General features: G+C 35.5%; 1 long non-coding RNA gene and 1 pseudogene across 11 annotated transcripts; both read left to right on the top strand.

The window, feature by feature from the left end:
* The first annotated feature begins 216 nt into the window (after positions 1 to 216).
* Positions 217 to 4,628, top strand: LOC113354162 (annotated as a pseudogene).
* Positions 4,629 to 6,482: 1,854 nt separating this feature from the next.
* On the top strand, positions 6,483 to 11,193 carry LOC113349531. 11 transcript variants are annotated; one of them, XR_003360244.1, is made up of 11 exons: positions 6,483 to 6,647; positions 6,763 to 6,792; positions 8,382 to 8,449; positions 8,555 to 8,630; positions 8,956 to 9,107; positions 9,217 to 9,288; positions 9,734 to 9,896; positions 10,147 to 10,249; positions 10,468 to 10,496; positions 10,581 to 10,630; positions 10,864 to 11,193. It is a non-coding gene; the product is annotated as an uncharacterized LOC113349531 (long non-coding RNA). The 11 variants fall into 11 exon arrangements; XR_003360241.1 differs by having other exon boundaries at positions 9,734 to 10,021; XR_003360248.1 differs by lacking the exon at positions 10,147 to 10,249.
* The last annotated feature ends 2,654 nt before the right edge of the window (positions 11,194 to 13,847 follow it).

Here is a 13,847-nt window from a genome sequence, read left to right as displayed (position 1 = left end):
TGTTAACGGAGTTACATACCCTGCAATTGTACTATAGAGCTCAGTACCACAAAAGTAGTTTAACTAAGTAACTTATTTTGACTACTTATAGTTAACCATGTTAGTACTGTTAATTTTAAGTTTAGAGAAACAAAATGTTAATTTTACAAAGGTTATAAGGTGGTTATTGTAGTTATGGCGTTAGTGACAAATATTTCCATACTTAATCCGAACAGGTTTAAGATCTGTCATTCAAACCCAGTTTTTTCCTTTTTGTTACTCGCAGAGTCGCTAAAGAACCCTAATGCATCACTGTCACTCTCTTCTCTCTCAAGGACTGAGGAAGAAGAAAGATGGATCAAGGTTCATCATGTGGATCAAATAGTAATTGCAAGTCATGGATTATGTACGGACTAGTTACAGGTGCTGCAATTGCAGCAGCAGCAATTGGAGCTGCCTTTTCAATTCGAGGATCTGGGAAATTCAGGAGTGGTGTAATTGGTATTATACCTGCTCGTTATGCTTTCTCTAGATTCGAAGCCCTTTATAGTTCATATTCTTGGGAAACCCATGATTTAGGTATTGTTGCCCACACTATGTTTCTACCAATTACTGTCTTAAACTTGAAGTTCCTTTGGTTTTGGCATTCTGATTTGATATTGTCTTCATAAATGACTGAACATGTTCTTATCAATTGGGTTTCTATTTACTTATAATTAGAATTAAAAGCTGGGTGTCTGTATGTGGGTTTGGATTCAAATATAGTGATCTTGTTCGGATTAGTTAGGAAGAAAGAATTCAATCTGCAACTTAATATATGTTGTTTTGGAAGTGTTGAATCATAGGTCAGTTCTTCATGTCCTCGCTTGTTAGAAATGAACGTAATGTATGTTGTTGTTCAGATATAATTAACATTGTTATTTGATAATGGGGAAGAAATATTATGATCCATAGATATCCGAATCCAGCGCTGCGCATGTTTGAATTACCGAAAAATGATAATTGCTGAGTATTTTTGAAAAGCTGTGACACAGCAGATCACCTTCTTTTTCAAAATTTCCTAGAATCGACACTGGAACTCTACTCAGACATGCACGGACACTGCCGCGGTTGTGCTAGCCATATAACTTTGATATCTGCAATTTGATTGCCTTAGAACTTAGAAGCTGAAGAAGAAACATGGCTGTTTTTTTCTTTGATGTAAGACTGGAATAGCTATGTTTCTCCTAAGAAGAATGTACATAACATTAACCTAACTCTATCTCCCATTCCATGTCCCTGTATGCAATATTTTCTGGTGGGCTTACTGAAGAGCTTGTCTCCATACCCGATACCTAGACGCTTACCAGTATCATTGTTACACAGTTGAAAAGGAGTCCAATTTACATGACCAATAAGAATAGCAGTGTCTCATAAGGTACAAAAGGATGTACCTATAAAACTCGTTTATGAGTTTCTTCTCATTCTATGATTTAGAGTAGAGGATACCATGATTTTCTTCTTGCTGTTCAACAGAGAACATGGGAGAGAGCAAAACTAGCCTCGACACTGGACCATGTTGGTACGGATTTTAATGTTCTTTCCCATTTTTGTGAATTTCAACTCTAGTATTAGTATACTGATATCATTTTTTGCCGATGTCTGTATAAGTATCTTTTAAAGAGGTAGAAATTCTGGTTAATGAATTTTTTTGGTCTGGTGGCCAGAAGGAGAAATACATGTGTGCTCATCACTTGGTTAGCTTGAAATTATCATCTTTTATGACTTGTACTTAACCGTATAAAGTTTCTTAATGCACTAGTTGTGGCAACGATGATGAGAAAAATGCAGAATGCTGTCGAGGATTTGGTGCTGATGTGATAACGACATCAGAATCTGGTAGAAATGATAGAGAAGTATTTTTGCTACATGTTACGAGTGTTCACTTGTTCTAATGTCTTGTCTTACCAATTTTTTTTTTCTTCCTGATTCATAGGTACTGAGCGATGCAATGAAGCATTGGAGAAGCTTGAGAGGAAATATGATATCATCGTCCATATTCAGGTTGATGAACCTCTTATTGAACCAGGGATCATAGATGGAATTGTTAAAGCTCTGCAGGTAGTGATTTGGGATCTTTTTTTGACCTTATGCACAGTTTTCCTTGTTCCTTTATTTGAATGACTTTTGGTCCATAGGGAGCTCCTGATGCTGTTTTCAGCACTGGTGTGACATCTTTAAAGCCTGAAAATTCAACTGATCCAAACAGGGTGAAATGTATTGTCGACAACCATGGCTATGCAATCTATTTTTCGAGGGGCTAATCCCATTTAATAAGTAAGCAGTTTGGACGATTTCAGTTTCATGCTAATTGAGTTCCCTATTTTCTTAAGAAAAAATTAATGTACTTTTCAACCAATTTATACAGGTCAGGAAAAGTCAATCCAAACTCCCCTTATCTACTTCATCTTGGTATCCAGGTATTCGTTAGTTTTGGAGCACATATTTTTGTGCTGCTGAATTCGCCTGTTTAAAGATATACTATATTATGTGTCGCTGTGTGGACTATCTAAGTTCCTGATGGGTTGGCATTTTTTTTGTTGGTCAATGATGATCCTACATTTATCTGGCCAGAGCTATGACTCGAAGTTTTTGAAGAAATATTCAGAGCTTGCACCTACTCCGCTGCAACTTGAAGAAGATTTAGAGCAACTTAAGGTCCTTGAAAATGGTTATAAAATGAAGGTATTATTAGACATTGATCCTGTTTTCCCGTCCTCTATTAGTGTGTTAGCATATATTAGAAGTGTTTTTTTCTCACTTGGACTGTGCTGCTTAGTTTGGTTCATCAACGAAGCTGAAAATAGTAGTTCCACTTAGAAGTTAAATTAGGAAACTAACTGTCACCAATATCTCAATGCTGAAGGCTAACTTTGGATTCTTTGTAATAACATTGTATTCATCTCTTCATTAACAAAAACAAATCTAGGGTTCTTACATTCTCTGAGTATCAGAGAGGAAAGAGAAAAGTAAAACAGAAAAAGAAATTCAAATTAAAGTTATTCTTCACAGACATTGGTGACAGCTATTTAAAGAAGACAGTTTCACATGTGTGTGAAACACACTTCATATTTACTTGAGCACCCTGAGCATGTTACTCTGTACTGCCACAGTCAGTAGAAGTGACAGTTTTAGAACTATCAACATTGGCTTGCTCTGCAGTCATACTAGTTATGCCATTACCCCCCTCAAGTGTAAGGTGGCTGGAGAAGAGACCTTCAACTTGGATGTGAGAAACTTGAATCTGGGGCCATGAAATCCCTTAGTAAAGATATCATCTGTTTGATCCACTGTAGCAACATAGTAGACCTGCAAAAGTTTAAGTTTGACAAGCTCCCTGACATAGTGAAAATCAACTCTGAGACTCTTCATTTTGATGTTCATAACAGGATTGGAAGCTAAAGAAATAGAGCTCACATTGTCACAACCAAGTCTGGGTGATGAAGAGAGATGAAAATGAAGGTCCTTGAGAATTTGACAAATCCAATAAGTTTCTGCAGCTGCAATGGCTAAGGATCTGTATTCAGATTCTGTAGAAGACCTTGAAACTGTAGCCTGTTTCTTAGTTGACCATGAAATGGGATTAGAACCAAAATAAATGCAAAAACCACCAATCGATTTACTGTCAGTAATAGCACCAGCCCAGTCAGCATCTGAATAACCATGTAAAGTCATTGGCCCCTTGGTGAAACAAATCCCATAATCAATAGTCCTTTTTAGATATCTGAGAATTCTATGAACATCAGCTAAGTGATGAGTGGTTGGCTGAGACATAAATTGGCAGACTTGTTGGACTGCAAAAGATATTTCAGGTCTGCTCCAAGTTAAGTAGTGTAATGCACCAACAATTGATCTGTAAGAAGTAGGATCTGGAAGTAATTCACCCTCATATGTAAGTTGAGCGTTAGCAGCAGCTGGAGAAGAGCAGTGTTTGCAACCAACCGTGTTAGTCTTTTTGAGCAAGTCCAGAATGTACTTGGATTGAGATAGAAAAATTCCAGCTGAATTTCTTAAGACTTCAAGACCAAGAAAGTAATGAAGAACACCAAGATCTTTGACAGGAAAATGATTGTTCAATTCAGAGATGAAAGCAGTGATATAAGTTGTATCATTTCCAGTGACTAAGATATCATCAACATATACCAGCACTATTGTGAGTCTTTTACCCAATTTTTGAACAAAGAGTGAAGTGTCAGCCAAAGATGCCATAAAGCCAAGAGAAAGAAGAACATCTGATAATTTGCCATACCAGGCCCTTGGAGCCTGTTTCAATCCATAGATGGATTTGTGTAACTTACAGACATAGTGGGGATTTCTTCATCTTGAAATCCTGGAGGCTGCTCCATATACACCGGTTCTTCAAGATCTCCATGTAAAAAGGCATTTCAAATGTCAAGTTGAGAAATTGCCCAATTGTAATTAACTGCAATAGAAAGTATAAGTCTAATGGTTGTAGGTTTAGCTACAGGGCTGAAAGTTTCAGCAAAGTCAATTCCATACTGTTGATGATAGCCCTTGGCCACCAATCTGGCTTTATGTGTATCAATAGTGCCATCTGCTTTGTACTTAATTCTGAACACCCACTTGCAGCCAACAATGTTTTGACCTGCTTCCTGATAGAGTGATGGTATGCCTCCAAACTCTGTCATCAAAGAAAGCATAATGTAGAGCAAAAAAAAATTTGACACGTGTAGAGAAAACTTTAGATGCCTGTTATATAAAATGATCAAATACTTACTGTAGGGATGAGATAAATATAAAGATATAGGTGGCCTACCATAATGAATGATTCTCGGTACGCTTGACTTGTCTATCCCCATTCCGAAAGGAAATAATCCTTTTGACTATCTTAGCATAGGACGAGGTTAAAACAAAATCAAGTAGCATTTCACGTTTTCCTCAAAAAGTGTTGATCGTATAGCCTCTCTGAGAAAAGATTGTATACTTTGTCCTTCCCCTACAAAATTAAGATTGATCAACAGGCCATACAACAAGCATTTCACTAGCATATCAATACACGAAATATTGCCACCCACCATAACTACTTCAAAAATGAACCACACAAATGAACAGAAAGAAAGATATGAAAAGTAAGAACACATATTATAGTATGTTTAGCTTGATTATCAGACTCAAATCAAACAACAAGTTGGCAGGAAAAAACAACAACCACCGACTAGTTAAAATGCATACACAGGACAACAAAATATGATAATTGCGGAATGCTGAAATGTGTCCTAATTGTTCTCAGTTAAGTAAATAAATATCAAAAAGTAAAACAATGTCCAATCGTAAAAACTTGACAAAAACCACAATTTAGTAACCTAATCTGCTTTACATGTACATTGACTACTGATATGTAACTTTTCATTCCATCCCATTGTTCTTCCATTTTTTTTTTATTATTTGACAACACCATTACCAGTAATTGACGCTCTACAAGAGATATTAGCTGATGAAAAAATTGAGATAAAATTTCGATTACATATATAATCTAAGTCTTGAAATCGTATTGCGTCATTTTGCTTAAATTTGAAAAATTAAAGGAAATATAGATTGAACTAAAAATTATTAGTTAAAAACAGATAAAATTAGAGATGAGCAAAAATCAGTTCGAAAATCGAACTATATGAAATTTGTATCAAATATATGGGTAAAAGAGATAATGATTCACTGATTTCAACTCTGAAAACCAATTTTTGATCGAGATAACAGATTAAAAGATATATCGATTGTTGTTCAAGAACCCTAGAAATTTTTCTTGAATTGTTTTTCAAAATTTTCCTCTCTAAAGTTAGATTAATGTGACATTATAACAGACCTAACTCTGATTATGATTTTAATAATAGATTTAACATGAAATCCAGCTTTTAAAAGTTATCAAAATCATAAAATTATTTTTCAGAAATAAAAATTTGAAAATCGAAGAATCTACCTATTGAATTGAAATGTTAAAGATAAAGGAAACTTACTTGTTTTGTAGGTGAATCTTCTGATTCATTTGTTGGTGATGATTCTCACCGAACTTTTTCATTAACTTTCACTAAATCTTCAAGAACAAGTGACGTTGATGTTAAATCTAGCTTTTGATGATGAGTTCAACCGATCTGTAATTCTTAGATCTAGGTTTTGAAATGGTTTTTTCGCTGAAATTTTCGATCAGAAATCACATCTTCTCTGTGTGCTTCATCTAAAGAGAGAGAATGAAAAAAGAAAATGAAACCGATAATAAAACCTCTAGCTAATTCCATTAGATATATATAGTTAGGGGTATTCTTGGTATTATCAAATTACCATGGCTGAAAACTTTATTAACAGGCCTGAATTCTAAAGTTGTGGGCCTAAAAATATCAAAATGTGAAAGAATGGAGTTGATAGTGAATGATCCATTTTGTGGGGCTTCTATATATTGAACCCATACAGCAGGGGTTATAGTATTTTTCACATTCCTTAAACCAGAGAAAAGAAGTGTGCCTCGTACTTTCATTCGTCTCTCACCCAAAACCCTCACTCTCTCACCTAAATCCCTCTCACCCAAACTCCAAATCAGAGAAAAGAATCACACCATTGAACCATTTTTTTTAAACCCGCCATCATCAAAACCAGTTTCAATCTTGATTTTATTCAAGGTAATTTCAAAGTTAGGGTTTGTTAATAAAAAATCCCCTTTTCTGTTTTTTCTTATTCTTGTTCATCTTGTTTATTTGTTGGTTTTAATCATCGTTTGTTTTTGTTTGTTGACAGGGTTTTACTTGATTTCTACAAGATCTTGAGGTATAACCTTCACTTTACTATGAAAATTAAATATTTTTTAGTTTCTAATTGTTTTGTGTGATTGGGCCTGAAAATCATGTTAAGTAACTCTCGAATTCATATAATTTTGTTATTGTTATTGTTTTGTATGATAAGTATGATGGAGGGTTTTTTCTGATTCAATTTATATCATGGTTCGTATGTACTTTATTCCGAGTTTCAATTTCTTCTGAGTTTCAATTTATTAGGGTAATAAACAAATTTTTCTATTTATTTTTAGGGATTTTGTTTAATTAGGTCAAAATAAGTAATCTAGTGATTTGCTCTCCATGTAACTTCATCACATGGTCATGATAAAACTTCAGTAACTTCATCTTTTCTTACAAATGTCAATGTCGATTGGCAGCCATTGCACCACAATCTTCACACTGAAAGCTTAGGTGGCCTAGCTGTACTTTTGTTACTCAGTTGACTCTTGAAAATATAAATCTATTCCTCTTTGTTGAATGTGCAGATGAGATTTTGGGTCTTCCTTATTTTTTTCCCCACCGATCAGGGAGAGTGTTCAGTATTATGCTATCTTTACTGTCTTACAAAAGTTGTTTTGGTTATTTTGACAAGGTTGTGTTGTGATAATAGATAAATAGATTGAAAGAAAAATTAATATCAACTTCTATCTTCTCAATTAAAATTTTAGTGAAGTCATTATACTCAATAGCCACCACTCTTGGCATCAAATAGAGTAAAATTGCGTAGATCTGTAAGATTTTGATTATGTAAAGGACTAAGGAAAGAATCACAATCAGAACTCTGGGATCAATATCGTTAGGTTCTAGTTCCATCCTTTTCTTTCTTATATCTATCTACAGATGATTTGTCTATACCAAGTGAAATATAAGAAGTTGAGGGATTCCCACTAACCTAAAGGGGTGTAGGTTAGTGCTAATTTCAAGGTATTTAGTTATGTTGATAGACTCATTCTGGATTGGTTGATTTGGATAATGCACATTTCATAGTTGGTCACACACATTATTTCTTAAATGAAGAACATTTTTCTTGGGTAGTCCTTATAGGAAGCTGATGAATGGAATCTAGTCGTTAGGTTGAGTGGTCAAATACATATAATTTGTTGATTGGTATATGATTGACAATGCGTCTAATTATAGTTAAAATAAAGTAAGTTAATTAGCACGTGTTTATACATTTGATGTGGGTATATTGTTTGGGACATGGGCCCAAGGCAAAGATTGCTTCCGACTTTTGTCGTTTTAACTCCTGGTTTGAATTTCTTTGTAATTTCCATTTTGGGGTCTAATTCCAAAGATTTCCTTAAGAAGAAGGTTGGAAGAAGAGTGTCAATTTAAAATCAGAACCTAGGTTCTACAGGGTAAAATATTAATGTATTAGATAGTAGCCTCTGCTTTCTCAACAAATATCTTATTCATTTTATCTTTTGTATACATGTACTTGAATTCATTCACCTATTAATTTGAGGCTTTTATATGTCATTGAAGGTCTTCTTATGATTTCAAATTATCACTTATATACTAAATTCAGGATTCTTACTTCTCTTAATGCCTGATCATATTAGTCATTTGTATGAACTGCAGATATACACATGGATTGGCTGCAACTCAGCTAAATTTGGTCATTTATATGCAGCTCCCCTACTAGACCTGTGAGTTGGGAATTTCTGTAGTCTTTGCATGTTTCTGGCTTACCATTTATGCCTTCGTTATTCTTTATTTTCAGTTTAATGATATGTTGTTTGATTAAAACACAGAGTAATACAGTGAGTGTGACTTCCATTCTTGGAGGTGCTTCAGATAACACCTACTCAAGCATTGCTCGCCGCTTAGGTATTTCTTACATTTTTGAAGTCAATAAGCTTTGCTCATAGGGTCGTAGTCTCGCCCCCCAATGCTGATCCTAAAACTCATCTCTATTTTTGCTCTGAAGTGCGGTCTGAACATAATTTTGGCTTGCAATATCCCTAAGAACTTAGTTTTACTAAAATATTCATTGGGGGGTTCTATCATATATAGATCACCAATAATTTGACTAAAAAGCAGAAATTGGTGGGTTCTTGGCAAAATATCATTTAAATATCAGTAATAATTTGACTAAAAATAGTGAAGTGTTGTATGAATCCTGGCAAATGAAAATTGTGCGACTTCTTGGCAGGTTGGTGTTCTTATAGGCAAAGCTGGGGAAATCATTCGGTTATTGCAGAATAATTCTGGAGCTAATTCAAATCACAAGAGGTTCTGAAGCTGATAGATATGCAACAACCAGACCTGTTGAATTAAATTCAGATCCAAGTCCCAAATGAGAAGGTTTGGTCCTTGTTGCTGTTTTTTTTAGTAAATTATAATGCGATCAGTGTGGACCACAATTCATGGGTATCTTTACTGTGTCTAATATACAAGCACAATTTATATGCAGGTTGGTTTGGTCGTTGGCAAGGGAGGTGAAACAATTAAATCCTTACAGACAAGAACTGGGACAAAAATCAAGGTAGTTGATACCGTAGGCTTTGTTTGTAGTGTACCTTGTGATGCAATGCAAGGACTCGATCAACCAGCATTATTTAATCATTTCACTGAAAGCTAATTAGTTTAGTTAATGCCTGAACGATACTCGCCCCGGCTACGATGTGGTCGGGCCACATCAATTTTATATGTGGCCCCTCTTCATTTTCTGACACCTATTTAACAAAAAAACTGGCCCCTCCAAATCCCCTTAACTGTTTCGCTTTTTGAGAAAAAGTAGGAAGTTATAGAAAGAAAAAAGAAAAACAGTTAGGTAATAAAACTGTTTTCCAAATTTTTTCTTACTTTATGCGACGTGTCATGATTTAAAGAAGGGCCACATACTTGAAGTATGTGGCCCGACCACATCGTAGCTGCACCGAGCAATACTTATTATGTGGGTCCACTGAAAGCCAAGTTTTTTACTGCAGAGATTTGACAAGAAAGCATTGGAATCTCGTTTTGGAATCTCCTATAAGATCTGACCCCATGTGAATGCTTTTGAAGATCCATGTCTTCACTACAACCTCTAGTGATGCTCCATTGATTTCAGAAACGGTTGGAGATGATGAGTATTGGAGTGGAATTGCTCAGGTAATAACGCATTGTTTCAAGACTTGTTTATTTTTTAATCTTCTTTATGTAATAAGAGATTTGAACATTCATTCACCTCTTGATTTTGTCGGGGAGATGGTGAGTATTCGGATGTGGATGCTCAGGTAATAATGCTCGTTTTAATAAAATGTTGTCTCTTGCAACAAAAACTTCTTTTCTTCTTACTGTAACATGCTTGTTAAATTTATTATACTCAATACTTATGGCAATGGATGTTTATTGGTATTAGAGTATGCAGTGGTTCAGTGGCAAACACGATGGACCTTATCTAGAAAGAATGTGAAAAATTAAAGATTGTCTGGTGATAGTTCTGTGCATTTATCTCAAACCTGGTGACATTTTTTAACTCTTTCCAAGGATTAAGTTTTAGTAACTATGTGATTTCATTTTAATGGTACAGTTTGCCCCTTTGGTTGTCTGAATTCTGTTTGTGTCGCATGACTGAATGTACACTTAATTTCCCTTTTGGTTAGCTTGAGGAAGTGGTTTTAAATTATTTTTATTTTCTTTTTATGTACACGATGATTCATTCACTTCTTTATACTTTCAGGAACTAGATGAATGTCCAGATGTGCTAAGGTAATAATGCTCGTTTCAATACTTGTTTACTTTTTTTACCTTCTTTATGTACATGGAGATTCATTCACTTCTTGATACTGTCAGGAACTAGCTGAATGTGGATTGTAGAAATTCAATCACAATGTTTTGTCGAGGTATGTGTCTTCGCATACTTATCATGATGTGTCTTCTCATACTTATCACGCCTACGGTTTTCACTGCCTATATATGGTTTATTTGTTCGTCTCAATGAAGTCACTATGTAAATGTTGTTGCTGTTGTTGTCTCGATGATGGGTCTATTAGACCACCTCCGTGTACATTATTATCGACTAGTCATGTAAACCTAGCATATAAGGCTTGACTCTTTACTCTTCTCCTGAATGTAGTTCGATACCTTCATGGATGCCGTCACTCTCTTTCCAATTGTCTCACGAGTGTTTCTGATGTCATGGTTGATGGTGAGACCGTTGTTGCTGCTAGATATGTAGGAAAGGGTTGTGAAATTGTGGTTGAAATTTTTTTAGGACTTATTGTATCACTTCTCTCAAGCAAGCTGGTGCCAAGGTCCCAATGACTGAAATTGTGGTTGAAATTTTTTTAGGACTTATTGTATCACTTCTCTTCAAGAAACCTTAATAATATGGGTTGAATCCTTTTTTTTTAAAATGATTTTGTACTAAATTTATTCAATGTAATGGAGTTATCATTTGGTATTAGATGATTTAGGTTTTATTTGGAATTTGAATTTTAGTATTTTAATATTAATTGTCATTTGTATTTCACTTGAATTTGAGAATTTTAGTAATTTCATTTGAATTTGAAGTGCAATTTGAGTATCATTTTAGTATAATTTGAATTTGAATCAGGACTATTTCAGCCCAGTCAGAATAACCGGAGATCAAATCAACGACGTAATCCATGCGTCGCGCTAGCGGCGCCCCGAAACTATCGTAATTAAAGGGCAACCAAATAGTGTCGTTCCAGAAAAAGACACTAAATCTACGGCACTTTCAACTGCAGTCAGAAAGTGTTGTTTAACTCGTTAGAACGACAATATCTGACTATCTTAAATCGGCTGTTTTCCACTAGTGAAGGTGATTCCTTATCGTTGTATCTGTTTCTGTTGGTGATGGAGGTCCTTTCTAAATTGATAAACGATGCAGTTGATAGAGGACAGTTATCTGGATTTCAAGTGGTTGAACATGGCTCTATTATTTCTCACCTATAATTTGCATACAGTATGTTGATTGATGCGATTGTGGAAGAAGTGAGAAGAATTCTCATTGTTTTGTCCGTTTTTGAAATTTTAACGGGTTTGAAGCTTAATTTAGACAAAAGTACTATCATTAGTGTGGGAGAAGACGCGGTAATCAGCGTACTAGCTAGAGACCTTGGTTCTAAAAAGGAAAAGTTTCCTTTAACTTACCTTGGAATGCCAGTTGGCTCACATTGGCACACTGTTTTTTTTTTGGGAGCATGTTTTGGCCAGAATAGAGCAGAAGTTGGCGACTTTAAAGAAAAGAAAATTGAATAAAGCTGGTAGATTGGTTCTTATCAAGAATTGTCTTACCAGTTTACCAATTTATTACTTGTCCCTTTTTCATCTTCCGATAAGCATAGAGAAAAAAATGATCAAGATTACGAGAAACTTCTTGTGGGGTGCAATGAAAGGTAGATGGAAGCTTGTTTGGGTAGATTGGAAAAAAATATGCTTGCCTAGGGAGAACGGAGGACTGGCGGTGAGAAATTTGAGAAATAGCAATCCCTCGCTGCTAATCAAGTGGATATGGAGATTCTCAAAAAAACAGAAATAGTCTATGACGGAGGATTGTGAACCAGAAGTATTTCTTACTAATGTCGGACGTTGACGACCAACCCCAATGTAGAAGCTTGTGAAATAACGTCGTGAAGATGGTTCCTATAGTTCAAAGCATCGCGCTTCAAGGTAATAAATGATAAAGGGATACGATTCTGGAACGATAAGTGGGTCGATGGAGGAATGTTGCAAGACCTTTTTCCAGTTGGGTTCAAAATATGGTAAGGATAAGGATGCTACCATTTCGGACATGATTGAAAATAATTGACGAAATTGTGTTTTCAAAAGACCATTGAATATGAATGAGCAGATAGAATGGGACTTTCTCATACGAGATATTGATCACATTCCTGACTTAGTTGCTGAAAAATATGAAATGGATATCATGGAGAATTTCAACACTCGCAAATGCTACTAGGTCGTAGAGGGTGATCACGGTCCTTGCAAATTCAACAGACAAGGTAAGCCGTTTTATGGGCATGTTGTCATAAATTTTCTAATGCTCCCAACAAGGTAAGCCGTTCTATGGGCATGTTGTCATAAATCATTGCCAACAAGGGACATGTAGAGATACAAAGGCATAATCATTGACAGTGATTTATGTGTCATGTGTAATATTGACATAGAAACTTCTGATCACATGTTCATGCACTGTCCATACTCATTTGAGATATGGGATTATTTCATTAAGTCCTTCAAGGTGCCACGGCCTATGTCGAGAACTTTTTGATGCTTGGACTGTTAACGTTCTACATGGGAGGGGAAAGTAAGTATGGAAGATCATACCTTATGCAATATACTGGACTATGTAGAAGGAGATGAATGCGATGGTGTGTAGAGGCCGTCTGTATTGTGTAGAGGAAGTTATATACCTTGTAAAAACAATAATTATCATATGGTCTTACGACGCCAACACTTTCAAATTTGTTACCCATAGTCTAATTTGGAGAAGCTGGGAGACACTTATGAGTGACTAATATCCTTTTTTTGTGTCATCAGCAAATGGCAGGAGTTCGAGAATTTTCAGAAGAGCGACAGGCGCAGTTTTCGTCTGCAGTCTACCTGTTTTGGTATGCAGTCAGTTGTGTCGACTAGAAACCATCCTGCATTGGTTGGGGTGTTAAAGGTTCAACTGTATTTTGGTAGTATGATCCCGCTCCAATTGCAGCTGTAGCTTGGGAAAATTTCTGCAGTTGTTAAATTTGCAGTGTCTTGTTTCTCCTTGCAATCTCACTGCATTGGTTTAGGTGTTAAAGTATCAGTTGTAGTCTGGTATTTAACTGCATTCTATTTGTACCTATAGCTTGACAGATTTTTGCAAATGTTTTGCAATCTCTGCATCTTGCATTCTCAGTCTTGGGACCTGGGGTTGTATTTGCTCTAGAATAACTCTATATTCTTCATGCTTTTCCAATTTAACCTTTTCTTTTTCAGAAAAGATAATTAAAAAATACTAAGACGACTATGGACAGTTAATCAACTCTACCGGTGGTTACAGGATGGAGCCAGAAACATTCTAAAACATAGGGTCGACAATAACACAATTGCTATACT

This window comes from Papaver somniferum, chromosome 2 (genome assembly GCF_003573695.1).
Source record: "Papaver somniferum cultivar HN1 chromosome 2, ASM357369v1, whole genome shotgun sequence".
NCBI classification, from domain to species: domain Eukaryota; kingdom Viridiplantae; phylum Streptophyta; class Magnoliopsida; order Ranunculales; family Papaveraceae; genus Papaver; species Papaver somniferum.
The sequence above is the reverse complement of the archived record's forward strand: the minus strand, read 5'-3'. Positions and strand labels throughout refer to the sequence as shown.